Source organism: Acipenser ruthenus, chromosome 20, assembly GCF_902713425.1.
Source record: "Acipenser ruthenus chromosome 20, fAciRut3.2 maternal haplotype, whole genome shotgun sequence".
NCBI classification, from domain to species: domain Eukaryota; kingdom Metazoa; phylum Chordata; class Actinopteri; order Acipenseriformes; family Acipenseridae; genus Acipenser; species Acipenser ruthenus.
Window position 1 is genome coordinate 19,619,195 of NC_081208.1, and position 15,517 is coordinate 19,634,711.

Genomic DNA, 15,517 nt, shown 5'->3' on the forward strand with positions numbered 1-15,517 from the left:
GCAACAATGTTTAAGTAAACTACAGCATTAATTCGGTCTTCCATAGAAATCAAGAAAAACATGCCCCACACCAGGGCAATGCCAAGTCCAGTCAGGGAGACAGGTCTTAATAAAGCCTCCAGGCAGTGTATTTTTACAAGGGTCTCCTGCTGTGTCTTTGGATAAACTGGTCACACTCCATCTAGCAACTCTGCAGCAGGTGTGAGGCAGGGGGACACTGCTGCTCTGTCACAGATGCTGATCTTTAGACAAGACTGTCAATTTTATTGTTAAAAGGGCACCTTTGCCAAAGCGTTTTAAAATGAAAAATGCGCAACATCAAATCAACAAATAATTTGGGCTGTTAATCTCTGCACTGCCTCGCTGCTTCTGCTGTGTTTTTTTCAGGCTTTATGGGTTCATTTCTGAATTATTTTGCAAGATATGTTCCGATACAGGACTAGACTGATGCAGTCATTATGTAAGTCAGGCTGAATTATTTCACAAACCAGAAGCTGTTAGATGGCTTTATGTGGAAAATAAACAGCAATCTTCTTTACCTATTCCCAGAAACAGTTTGAAAGCATGACTTGACAATGACCCAAAAACAAACCTTTTTTATTGTCAATTTGATTTGTGTATGCTTTGACTTTTTATAAATAAATCGGTCTTTGAAATTACTGCAATTCATCTAAATCTATCTGCTTTCACTGGAGAACCAAACATACCAAATGAAGGTCTCTCATGAATTGAATCTGTAATCCTTGGTACACTAATGGTCCCCCTCTACCTTTTAAGGAACAATATGGGTCCTTGCTTCAGGGCATATACCTGTAGACTTTAAGTCTAGTCAAGAGAGATGAATTAACTTCTTACCTGCCTTAATGATGGACTCAGCTATGCAGTATCAGGCTTGTTGAAAACCTAAACAAAAAAAAGGAAAACCTCATAAAATTTCTATTCTATTAAGGACATTCATTTATTTTCTCAGTTTACTATATAAAAAAAGATATTCCCATTGTAGAATCTCCTTGTAGAATCGATTCACCCTGTAGTTATTGTTTAAATGAATAGTTGTGTGTAAAAGTACAGTATGCAAAAAAAAAAAATTGAAACTGTGTAGGGAAAAATATTTTAGATTTGTTTAGATTTTTATATTTATTCTCTGCCTATTAGCATTTGACACATTAGGCATGTAAAAGAATCTTGTTGTATTAATTGTGAAGGTGGTACAGTAAGTGGGAAAGTTGTCAAAAAAGCTTCTTAAAATAAACCCTACTAACATGGTTGACATGGTAGATAGATACACCAGCCAGCATTGTTAGTACCGGTTTTGAAACAAATAGCATCTGAGTTAATCTTATTGGAAAGTCTTTTCTTCTCTCAGACGTAAGTGTACTTTGGTTGACATGGCGCATAAGTCTGGTAAACCATGATCTCAGCAAAACAGCAAAAGAGAATGCATTTAGACAAAACAGACCAAATAATATATTCAACTGATCTAAACGGTGGCAGTATGAATTTTCTGAATCATCAAAACAGGACATCAAACAGCAGATTGTTTACACTAGAAGGAAAAACATTCCAATCAGCTACAGTACGTAAGTGAATAGTGCATCACTGATTTTGTCTGTATGTTTTTGAAAACTCTTTAACGTGACAGATTTCCATTACATTTTAATCCTCATATTTTTTTCCACATCTAGTTTATATTTTCCATTCTTTCATACTAAAAAAATCCTTGATAGAGTTTAAAGGTGCAGCTCCTGGGGAGGAAGGGGAAGTATCCTGTGAATAAATGTAAAGACCAGGAATTCACCCGGAACGACAGAGGTTTCCCAGCGGAAAGGTTAAGGATAAAAAAAGGAATGCGAGTGTGCACTCCACAGATACAGTGATAGCATTATCAGGAGGGGAGTGCTTTGTACAGGTCTAACCCACACACCGTGAGGCGATTCGGATTCCAGCCACTTGAAAAGTTCCCTGTGCCAGTTCACATTCTCTGCATGCCAGCCACACGAGCCCCCAAATAAATCACAGCTATGGACGAGTCACTTCAGCTTAAATCTGCATTCAATATCCCAGACAAGTACTGACACAATAAAGACTGTTATACAACCTGTGGAGATTCGCTCTACTGGGGACATCTGCCCAGACGCAGTTGTTAAAACCCCTGCTCTTACACATTTATGGTGTGATTTACAGTACTAGTGAACAGTCTGATGTTTCTTCCAAATGGCAGCACTTCAGTAAGTGGTGCATCCCCATGCGAGGGTGGGTTGTTTATTGATGGAGTATATCCATGTTATCACAAAGCAGAACTCTGACTTGTCAGCGACTAGACTGAAGAAAAAACATGCTACCTACTGAGCCATCAATACCCTGCTGTCTTAAATCAACATACCACAGTAGCCTTATGAACTGATTGTCTTGTTTATTAAATCCTCTTTCAGATGTGCAGGATTTGTTCAATTGCATGTGTTACATTTTAATAGGGCCTCAGAGCTGCTTGGCCCAGGTGCCTCTGTAATTTCTTCTCCCCTGAAAAGGGGATTTTGCTCCACGGTTCCACGGCTTCACACCCCAGTGCACCCCAAGCAGTCATTTTCTTACTGCACTTCAAACCTTGCTCAGGCTTGCTCAGAGAAAGCCCGAAAGGTAAAATATGCTTTTTTTAAACATGCCAAAAACTGTGAGTAGTAATGAATGATGTACAAAAACACATATATAGTAGTTAAAACTGTGATGCACATTCAAAGGGTATGAAGTATCAGTAGTTGCTACCATACAGATGGGTTATAATGAGGATATTATTTACAATACTAAAATCATATAGGAGATTTTCTGTTTAGGTCACATACATTGTGCCACTACTATACTGTTTACACATTTTGTAACTAAAACAACCCTCAATGTTGATATAAGTCTTCCTCAAAGTAATTTGTATACATTTATAAATAGTTCTAATATAGTCCTATAATTATTTACTTAACTCAACCTGACCATTTAAGACAAGTACTCCATATTTCTCTGCCTGTCCCTTTCAATTTGTGGAGCGTTACTATTATGAAACTGATCTCTAGTAATTCAATTATACTCTATCCCTTTGGGACTTTAGAATGGAAACGAGATACAAACAACTTAGAATATTTCAGAGCCCTTGTATTTCTGGGTGGTTTATCACAGGTTTAAATTTAATAGGATTTTTTTTTTGTTGTTCTTTCAGCAAAAAGTGTATGTATTGACACGGTTTATATCGAGAGAAGGCTATGTGCTAAAACCTTTTTCTTATTTTTTATAACACATTAGGTTATCACAACATTTCCTGGCAACAATGGGAAGTGGAGCCATTACTGGCAGATCTGATCCCTCTCCAAAGGCAATACAACCCTGCTTACTGGCTGCACACACACACACACACACACACACACACACACACACTGAACAGATTTGCCAACATCCCTCCTTAATCTTAGGCATTGTTGTTTGAACTATTTATTTCCACGGCACCGATTATTATACATATATGCTTATTTATACAGGGCGTTGAGAAATTCCAGCTGCACTTTTGAACAGTAATAACATGGAAATATCTTGGAATGTCAAATTTCTGTTGACAACACCAGGGTGGCCCTGCTATCTACAATGCAAAGTTTACTGCACATACATTTGCAATGTCATTTTCCCATGCTTAAACTACAGTCGTTAACATGCTTTTACTTTGTTTTACTACACTGCCCGACCACCCTATTGGATTTCACATTGCTCTGGGTCACATTTTCCTGGTATACAGTAGGTGCCTTGATTACTCTGAAGGCTGAACGTATGCTGTAGTTTAATTAAGCATTGTTGTGGAGTACGTCCACCTAGCTCTTGCAACCTGATGACTATGGCTACTTTCAAAATGATAATGTACCCATCCACTGTGATGCAGGCACCTTCCATGGCGACCACAAGTCCCAGATTTTAATGGGGTGTATGGCATGAACTTGAACAAATTAATCACAATCCTCTGCCTACCTCTCTGCACCAGCTGCTTGAAATATTGATTCCTGAATACATTAACATACTTTGAGACACTGTTCAGCACCTTGTGGAGTCAATGGTTTGTTGTGTCAAGGCAAATGTTGGCCCAACAGGGTATGCTGTTACAATAATATACCACAGTAAACTTGTATAAGGGGTAGTACAGCAGGACTTTATAGGCTTATGTCTTGGTTTATAGGTTTGATGAGAAGATGTTTTTACTTTTATAAGTCTGTCAACAAGTTATACAAAAGAAACAATGTTAAAATCCTAACCCTAGTACAAGCAAGGAAATCCTGTTGTGTACCTGCATCTCCAGTTCAGTTTATTTTAAGCCCACACATCTTGCCTTTTTACAAAATGTATTTACAGTATTTAACAGGATAAATAACCTCCTGTAACAAAAGCAAGGCCAGAAGTATTCTGCTACAAATGCATTCAGGGAATCATGGTGGGTTTACGTGATAATGCATAGATTTGTACTAAGGGGCAATAGAAACACACTGGGTAGAATGAGACATTGTTGTTGGTGTACTCAGTACTGTTTCACATTAATAAAAACTGTCAAATGCCCTTGGACCCTTTCTAAAGCATTTTGGAAATTACCATACTAAAGCAGTTAAAGTGAATATGTCTTCTATTTAGGCAGACAGCACAGTGATAAACATGACTGATCAATATGCCTTGTGAGAGAAAAACAAGCAAATTGCACTAATCATTTAAAGAAAGGCACATCAATTTCCTTTTCCAGCACGTATCAACAACAATTACTTTTATACAGACATCTGTGAAGAATATCCCAGATGATAACCAGCTGTAGAGAACCAACTTTGCCATGAGATCCAAATGCATTTCAACTGATCTGAGTTTATCTGAGCTGGAAGCAAACCGAAGTAACAAAGGCATATGGCCATATCATATATATTTAAATATCTGCATGAGAGAAATTAGTCAGGCAAGATGGAAAAAATTATTCAGAATCCTTGATAGCCTCTTAAATGAATGATTTAATGGCTATCTGCCATGACTAATAAAACTTGGTGATTGTGTTTGATCTCATTCAATGCTGTAACATTTACTTTTAAATCACATTTATTCCAATTATTCAATTCTCGGCTTGAAGTAGAACATTTAAAAATGGCTTCTAATCATGGTTTTCCCAGAGTGCTGTTCCTGCACATTTTTGCTAATCTGTGTCTTTCTCTGCACAAAACGATTATATGTATAACATTTCTGTACATTTCAGGCTTATAAATTACAGGCTTCTCTAACCCCAAGGTCCTTTCAGAAAAGGGAATATGGATGTGACAACATCTTTCAATGCCATTGCTGTAAGTACAGTACACATCATGCTGGGTTTCTTAATTAACACCCTGGTTCTGAGATCACCAAAAAATGTATGATGCTGCTGCTTTGAAAGACTTTGGTAAGACCACTGAACACCCTAAATATTTCCCACCCCCATGTTTACCCCATGGATGATTCATTGACACACACACGAAGGTTCCTCTGTAACAAGACAGACAATGGTCAGGCAGACAAAAGCAGGAGCCACCAAATAAATCACAGATTGTGCACATTTTTATGATTGGTAATCATACATATTATAAAATATTAACAAAATACTGAGTACTTCAGGCTTTAGAAGTGAGAAGACACAGCCCCCCCCCCCCCCCCCCCCATAAAAAGTTTCCCATAGTAAATAATGTAAATATATGTGTATATATGCTTTTTAACTATATGGAATTTAACACAGGCACATAGTATTGTGGTGAATACAATCCTAAGGTGCAATAAATAATCATAACTAAACAAATGAATCGATAACCGATTCATCATGGAAACTGATTAGTCTTCCAACTTTCCAACCAGCACGGCCATGATATTGAATTAAGCATATTAAAACAAGAAAAGCAGATTCAAATATATTTCAATGAGTTAAAAAACAAAATAGTTTCATAGCAGATTACATAGGAGCAATACAGTGCCACAGAAATGACAAAAACTTCAATAAATCACAAAAATTCCATCTTACTCCAAACAGACTGAGTTCTCCAGCATGGTTAACCTGCTGCAAATTACAATGAATTGGAAATTATTCATATAATCACCTGCGGCTGTTTTATTGATCCTTTTATGGTCTTTTTCTTCCTTTTATAGATTCCATCGCTATGAAAATTAACCTTCCCTCACGTCACAGCTATTCCTGCTGGCAGAGGCAGATGTAACTGCAGACACCCCTGAGGTCCCTACCTGCCAACACCCTCTCTGGCTCAACTTAGAATCGCACGCAAACAGGGTCAGCGAGGGCCTGGAGAGCGGGTTCTTGTTTTTCCACAAACGTGGAATTAAATCATCTCATCGCCAAACGAGTGCACCTCACAACATTTCTGTGTGAGCTCAGATCCTGAGAATCAACACTCTCACATAGGACTGCTTCTGTCAGAATAATACGAAAGTAATGATTGCCCATTTCACTGTCCCTTTGCATTTCAGAAACACAATTTGTTTATCATATTGTGGAGCGGTATCTTTTCAACGAAACTAATGGGACCCTGTTCCACATTTTAAACTACCCCATTCTTTGTGCCTCTTTTAATTCTGATTTATTTGCTGTCAAACAGTTCTTATTTGAAAACATGATGTAACATATTCCAGGGTTGCAGTCATTTTTGCCATCATCACCTTGGCATTTGCAACGGTAAATTTTAATGTGTACAGCCAAAAGTTTCTTCATAAAATTGGATTAAACCTGCTGAATAATGTTATGATAACATATTGAATTATATACCACTTTGTAGTTTTCCATATACTTAACCTAAAACTGACAAAATTGTGACATTTCAAAATCTAAATACTGTACTACTATTATGGCTTCGGGTAGACTTTTGCGATATATTTTTATATATTTTTTGCAATAGCTTCTTTTATTACATGATGTTAAATAAAAGATCTAAATTATGTTCACATAGTTGAATTTTTTTAAATGAATGTCTCAGTCCTAATAGTCTAGGAGATGCAACACTTTTGGCCATAGCTGTGGACCCCAATTAGCAAGTATTTCATTTCTACAGTCATAAAATGTTAAGGAATGATGAAAACCAACAACTATTTTCACTCCTGCAACAAAAAAAAAAACTTCCCCACACACAGTAGTAGCTAACCGTCTTCGACAAATAGGTAGCAGCAACACAGCAGGTGACAATTTGTCACGGTCATGTTATCTTCAAACATGGAAATACCAGGAGCAAAAATGCCATCTTGGCCAAGCCAAGCCTTGGATTTATAGTTAGATTATCATTTTGTTGTGTTTATTTTGTAAACAAAATAGAAATGAAGATGATTTAAGTGTTGTTAACGTATGCTTGTGACAGAGAGAGAAGGTATTCCAACTGCAAATCTCCCTCCCAACCAGAAAAGGCGCTGTGTAAGGCGGGTATTATGCTTCCTCCTAGACTGGAGGACTCGATGGTTGGCGGAAACGGGAAGTCGGCCATCTTGGAGGGGGCGCGCATCTACCCGTAGGTGGAACATTATTATTATTATTATTATTATTATTATTATTATTATTATTATTATTATTATTATTTTGGGACTGCAATTCCTGCCGTATACCCCCAATACCATAGATGGTAGAGGGGATGATTATTATTTTATTATTTACAAATAAATACTGTTTGGGAAACTGAAATATTGTTTGGACTTTGTTTATTTACACCCACCACTCACATCCTGACAATGCTGTTACATACAAGAATGTTTTAAAAGAATGTGGCTCATTACCTTTCGTTTTTTCTAGAGATGCTTTCTGTACAAGCAGCTGTGAAACAGCTTTCCATATCTTCAAATGCAATATTTCTAGGTACTGAATAACATTTCAAGATATAACCTAACCCTCCAAATAGCAGGCTGAGAGTTCTGAGCGCTAGATCCCAGGAATGCAGTATTTGTATTATAAAAAATACAGGGGTTGGGGGCTCCAGAGGATTCGCTCTATAGTCTGGAGATCGCAGGTTCGAATCCAGGCTATGTCACTGACAACCGTTACCACGGGTTCCTAGGGGGTGGCACACAATTGGCCGAGCGCCACCTGTGTAGGGAGGGCTTGGTCGGCAGGTGGAATCCATGGTTCACTGCACACCAGCAACCCCTGTGGCCAATACGGCGTCTGCGGTTCTGCAGTGAAGCCATAAGATCGGTGTTTTCTTCCGGCACTATAGGTCTGGTGGCCTCGCTGTGGATCTGCAGAGCAAAAAATGACGGATTGGCAGGAGCACGTTTCGGAGGACGCGTGTTCCAGCCTCTGTTTCCCGAGTCACCAGGGGGTTGCAGCAGTGAACCGGGATACAAATAACAATTGGGCATTCCGAATTGGGGAGAAAACAGGGGTAAAAAAAACATTGGCGACGACTACATTTATAAAAAAATAAATAAAAAATACGGGGGTCTGATCAGCATTTCCAATCTGTCCAAGCTGGTACTGTTTGTTAGAACTGAGCCTAATAACGAAATGCTGAAATTGTGAATTCTGCAAGAAGCTAATGATGCTTCTTTGAAAATGGCTGCCTGTATGTCATGGATGATTACAGATCGGGCAGTAACATTTTGGTTCGTCTTTCTTCGTCAGTAAGTCACGTTGCTGCTTGTGTATTCGGACAGTGACGTCTTTGTTCATCTTTTCTCGGCAGTCAGTCACGTTGCTGTTTGTGTACTTGGGTAGTACTTGAATTTAAGAACAAGGCTATTTTTGCAAAAGTGCATCTTAAAATCGAAGGAATACGATATATTCTTGTTATTACATGTTACATGATCTATTACAGTTACCCCTGACTCTTCGGGTATATTGGATACAATCCAGTATAACTATCTTCTTATGAGCACTGTGGGAAAGTAATACCCTAATTAAAATTTTACCAAGTTAAATTTCCCATGGATATACTAGATATTTACCATAGTTTGCCATGTTTTTTTAATTCGCTTTACCATACCGTACCTGTCTGTGCTTTTCAATGCTTACCTATGCTTTAGTACACTTTGCTATGCTTTTACGATAGTAAACTTGTATAAGGGTAAAATCCTAAGCAGTTTTGAACAGATTTAATAACAAATAAAAAAAGTGCTGGACATATATTTTGTTACTTTATTATAGTTTATCATAATAATACTGCCACCCATCCTACAATCTAACAGGCATGTCACAAAATGTTTGTCATATACCAGTAGTTTCTTTCCATGCATCAAAAGACTTTGTAATTAGCATCCTAGAATACATTGGGGCATTCATACATGTGGTCTGACAACCACCTTAAAACTTCACAACAATGGTATTGCTTTGTACAAACAATATGTTCAATATTAGATAGAAAAAACAACAGTTGTTTTCTAAACCCTTGATTGTTCACAGCAGTGTGACTAAGCTATTATACATTCAAGGATGTTTTAGTGTGCTTCTGAGTCAAGGCAAAATAACAGACACATTTAATCTTAATAGAAACTGTCAGTTGTCCTCTTGCTTCATATGTGTTGACCTCAGCTGAATGTAGCCCAGAAAAAGAGGAGTTATTAACTTACATTGTCACTTAAACTGCATTTTGAAAAATAAACTCAGTAACCCCTTTTAGTTGGTAAGGCCAAAACTAATGAAGTTTGTCGTAGTTATAAAAACAAAACTGTAACAATAAATACTGAAAGAAAGTAAAACTGTAAATATGTTTTCTCAGTTCACTGTTAACACATTTTACAATAGGAGCTGGGGGAGAGTATCTAGTGTATGCTTCGATAAAGTAGGGTAGAGTGCTGTTATGCATCTGTAATAGTTCCTTCTGCTAAGCAATCTGTTTCCTGTGAACCACTGATACACCTATTCATTTTGTAAGTCTTCTGGAGTAAACTTATCCAGTAAGCTCAATTAACAAGATAGTGCATTCTCAAATGTAACCGTTTATATGCAAGAGGCCAAGGTACAAAACACCCTGGGTTGTTTAGGTTCCAGTCTATTCTCCTGACAATATATACAAAGCTCCCATAACCCTTTGTGGTTTGGTTGAAAAAGGACATGATCTACTGTAAGCAAACAAAACAGCAATAGAGAGAATTATACTGAATATGCAGAACAGGATATTGACTCTCTCAACACTGCAGACCTCTCATGAGGTTGAGGTAAAATAATTCTACCTGAAATAGCAGCCTGCTAATGCAGTCTGGGCTAAATAACTTAACACATCGCAACAGACCTATTAACCAGTCGCAGTCTTGGGTACAGTCTACCCTTTATTTCCATGAAAGGCACTGAGAGCTTTTAACTAGTTACAGAAAGGTCGAGTCCTTGTCAAGTTACTTAGTGCTGAAAGAATTAAAATGGTTCAAATGTAAATAACCCAACAATGTAGATGATGCTCTTCAATAGCACAGCTTTTGACATGACAACGTTGGCCTTCATTTCAGTCAGGACAATTCTTGCAATTTAAAAATCTTTATCTGAGAATAATAACAGTGTGCAGAAGCATGCATCACAGCATTTTGACTTGCATGGTTTTGGCACTTGGCCTTGCTTTTCAGGGCACTTGGTGCAGCCTTAATATTTTGATTGGCATCATTCAGCCAGCTCTAAAATATGTGACAAGAAGGTCGGAGTTACCTCCTTAGTCTAATGTCTGCTTGACATTTGGTGATGGTTGCAAGGATTCTCTTGTCAATCAAATGGGCATATTGGAATGCAAAGTAAAGATACAAGATGCAAGAACAAGAACTAGGTCATGACTCATGACAAACCTATGCAACCTTTTTATTCAGTAACATGTGCTGGATATAATGAGTTAACGGGTCAACTATTGCTGTTTGGAGATGGCAGAGTTACAAGGTATTACACAGCACTGTAAACAGAAATGAAAAGTGACTGTGAGCACTCATAATTATAATCATATGGATCTAAACATTTTAGCTTGTTCCAGATTTTATTTGATGTGGCCCCTGGAGCAGAAAATGTTTGTAACTGTTTGTAATTGTATGTTCTTTTTTCTTTCTTTCTTTCTTTCTTTATTTCTTTCTTTCTTCTTTTTTGTTGTCAAAAGTAGAGTCATTAAATAAAACCATTACAATCTGCTGCATGATCTCTGTGCAACCCAGCAGTGGTCTGCTTTCAAACTCATCCCCTCTGCTAAGGCTTTTGATGGATCGCTAGTCAATGCAATGTCATTTGGCCAAGTATTTATTACACATGTTACAGAGTTTAATATTTACTTTTTTTCATGCTTGCAGCCAATTTGGACCACACTGATTTCAAATTAGGCAACTACCACATTGTATTGTAGGTTACAATTACACTTTTGTCATGGGATATTCATGTGGGGAGTGTATTAAAGCAGAGTCTGGTGTTGAACTACTTAAGCTATATTTATTCAACCAGATATCAGTGAAAGGTGGTTTCTGGTCTTAGGAGATTTACTAGAGAGTACAATATTCTTTTTAGCCAGTCAGCTTTTGAGTTTATAGATTATTGACATTTAATATTTACTTAAAGATGAAACTACAGTCAAGAGACTGACACACACACTGTTGAATTTATCAAAGTCTTTCTAACATACCCCTGAGTTTCTGCAGGTAAAAACTCTTATGTAGGAAAACTGGTAAGTCGAGCGCACTAAACTCACGCTAAACTATTGAAGACTTAGAAAATATATCATAGTGTAAAATTCAGCAGAATATGGGAAACTAATGCTCAAGAAGTCACAACAATTAAAATAAAATATAAGGCATTGCATATCTTGATATTGAACAGTAAAATTTTGTTTTCCAACCTTTGTACATTACAGCCAGGCCAAGATTCACACTCTATTTTGCACTAGAACAGTAACATGACCAACATTACCTAAGCCAACTACTTTACAACAGGCATTGGCACCAATCTGTAATATAACTCAATACTAAAGATTTCCTGTTTTTTAAAATAAATGAATAATCTGTGTCTAACCTGCCTGCTTCAAATTGGCCAATTAAAAGTGGAAATTGATCTGTTGTTCACAGACGAATTTAGTTTTCTTTTTTGAATCTATGGTTTTACAAACTGAACTGTCCCCCTAGCTATGATGTGCATGCAAGAGTGGGAAAAAACAGCATCATCTGGAAATAAATAGGCATTTTTGAAGAACTTTAAGCATGTAGCTAAGCAATCAGCCTGTTTACATCAACAAGGTTTTGTATATTTCTAAAGTTATCGTCTGTTAGCCACATGAAGACCAGTGTGAGAAATTAAACAAATGGCAAAAGCACACCAAGTGCTTCATCCAACAGGCAGGTCATGCAGAATGTGTCTTTGGTATGTCTTTTTTTCTTTTTTTTTTACCATGAAAACTACTGTGAATCTTTTTTTAATGTCTTACTTAATTGATAAAAGAAAGGTTAACCACACCCTCTCAGACAAAGTCCAGACATTTATTTAATCATTTCAGCTTCAGAAAACAAGACATACTTCATTTGCTACTCTAGACCTGAGTTTGAATCAGATCGCAAGTGAATTGAGTTAAGTGGTCTGAACAAAACCAACGCAGGATTAAGGTACAATTATGCACTCTGAACTGGTGTGAACACTACTAGAGCTGTGAGGGGAAGCTGTCATGGTACCAGAATTGCCTTTGTCATCCACATACAAGAGCTGGATAAAAACAAAAATACCTGCACTAGGAACCAGCTAGTTTTGTTTAGATGGACAGTGTCACTGTTGTGTTAATGGGTCATCACTCACACGGCTAACAAACATGTTTTGCAAAGAGCAACCCTGGAATATATTCTGGAATATATAAAATATTCATCTCCCTGTTACTCACCAGTTTGAGTCACAAAGGGCAAGACAGCAGATCTGGAAGATTTTAATAGCGGACTGACAGTAGGAGCTTGTTTGGAGTTCACATTACTAATTTTGCTCAAGAAACAGTGTCAAGTGTTGGATGATACATTCTGGTGACCTAGCTTCACTGCAGAATTCAGTAATCATTGTGGAGTGGTAATGTCTCATTCCAAAACCATTTAATCACCTTAAAGTACTCTTTCACATTGTATAAAAACTGTACTGGCTGCTCATAGCAACAAAAACAACCACTGAAACCTGCCTAGAATGATCCTACATGTTCCGTATTCCACAAGAATACATATACAGTAATATGGTTCCCATTAGAGGTCAGCATATCAGTGTACATTTTGAATCTTTTAAAATGCATTTCACATTAATTATCACAGAGTCGGATCCTTATTCTACTGCCATTAGAGAGCAAGTCAGATAATTCTGGTATGCTGAGTCTTACATAAAATGGCAATTACCTTTAAAATACCAGACCTTGAAAAGGGCCAGCGTAATCACTGTATAATGACGATAATGACGATGCCAGGGAGAGACAACCTTTTGCCCGCTGTCTGCAGCTGAAACTCAGCAGACGCAGGGCCATCAACGTTCATTTCGTACATCACATTCACAATTTAGCAACTGAATATTTGTGTGTTATTTTGGCTTCCCTATCATTAAAATGTTCCACTTTAAAAAAGTTTCCACTACTTAAAAGAATGACCAGTGCTTGATTTAACTTAAATAAAATGATGTAATGCGTGAGTATAGATGAAAGTTACCTAGAAAAAGGCAATGAACAAAAGGCAATTTCCGGTGGTGCATTCAGTTACAATCACAACAGTTGCGATTGAATCCCACACAAGACTTCTTATAGAATGGTAGCAAGGTTTTATATAAGGTCCTATACAATACTATAGATCAGCACTCCTTTAATGAGGTAAACAACCTTGGAAGTGCAGTTACTGTAAATTAAGACAAGAATACTGAGCACTTCCTTGATTGTACTAGACATCATGTTTTTATCCATGTTTGCTATAACGCACGCTTCTTTCCAAATTGCACCTACTGTGCATAGCAGATCTACATTAAGAATTTATTTTTTCAAAAAAGCTTCTGGCAATAATCCATTTTGATTCTAAATTGAATCCAGAAATGAAAACAAAACCCAAAAGACACTGAAAGAAAGTCACATTATGAACTGACAATCAGGATTTTGATCAAGTTACTTGAGTTTCATGGACTTTGATTGGGATCTATCTATGACACTGGGCAAAAATATGGTAAAATAACATTACAGTTCATGTTATATGTGGCAGGACGAAAGCCCTTAATGTAAATAATGTGTGTGTGTGTGTGTGTGTGTGTGTGTGTGCGTGCGTGTGTGTGAGAATGTAAGGTCTGTAGGGATGGGGTTAAATCTGTCCCTGCCAACAATCACAGGTGTGTCCATTCCTCAATTAGGTAATTGAGTGTTAATTGGGGAGTGGCCACATGTACAAAAGGGAGAAAGAGTTTGTTTGAGGAAGGTGTTTGAGAGGAGTGGCGGTAAGTGTTTGTCTGGTGATTTTTAACCTTTAGTGAAGGTGTTTGTTCTTTTGTTTAAATCTTTATTTTGGCCCCCGTGCCCTGTTTTGTTTAACAAACGTGCACATACATGAGTCTCATTCTTGGCGCTGTCCTGCTACAGAATACCAAGCATGGAAATAAAACTCCTGTTGCATGGCAGTTTGATCCATTCCTCATTTCACTCTGAGTTTAACTTTATTAAAATCTGGCATCCGTCCCTGGATACCATGACATTACATTGGCTGAGAAGTTAGCAAGTCTTGTTCCCCTGCAACATAGTCCCCCTGCTGCAGCACTTCATTACTCTACTCATGCATTCTACAGCAAACAAAACACCAACATAAACCTTGACAGATGACTCTGCAGCCCATTGAGGGAACCTAGCACGAGATACCATAAAGCATGACTGTATACAAAGATACAATCTTGACTACTCATTTCACCCAATAAAGGGTTTACTTTTCTGTTGAAATTGACAGTTTGATATGGCTGAAGAGTTTTTGCACTATGGCAGAGTACCCAGGCACTGCAGCAAGAACAAATATAGCAGATGTTTTCAATACTGTCAAGCATGAAAAGACACAAAGTAAAAACATACCACCATGTATAACATACCCGAGTACTTAACGATGCAGAGTCCCACACTATGATAGCATTACCTGGTGTCTGTTTAATACAGTATACCATACTTTTGCTTTCTTTACACTCTTTTGTTTTATACTGATAATATACCTTGTTGACAGTCCACTGTATTACATTCTCAAAATGTACAATACAATTTAAACGTTCATATTTTTTTAAGCAGCTTTTGCTGAACTCCATTTTGTTTTGAAAGGAGCAGTTTTCATGTTGATGTTTCAATACTGTATCTTCAAAATGAACAGAATAATTTTTCCTCCTTTCAAAAAGTTATTTAAAGACCCAACAGCATCATGTAATTTTTTTCTAAGTGATTATTTAAATTAGTAGCAAAGTAAAATGAATGTATCTGTTTGAGCTTTCATAAATGTGACAGAACGAGCAATCCTACCCTTGCTTAACAAATTCTAAAATACTGTTGTTAGCCACGTCTAAAATGTAAAACAGACTGTAGAGATAAACATGTTTTAT

General features: G+C 37.3%; 1 long non-coding RNA gene across 1 annotated transcript in view; it reads right to left on the reverse strand.

The window, feature by feature from the left end:
• Nucleotides 1–522: 522 nt before the first annotated feature.
• LOC131698901 (uncharacterized) overlaps nucleotides 523–15,517 on the reverse strand; it is an 83,100-nt gene continuing 68,105 nt past the window's right edge. The window contains exon 3 of the long non-coding RNA XR_009307896.1: nucleotides 523–903. This is a non-coding gene — a long non-coding RNA (uncharacterized LOC131698901). The remainder of the gene's footprint in view (nucleotides 904–15,517) is intronic.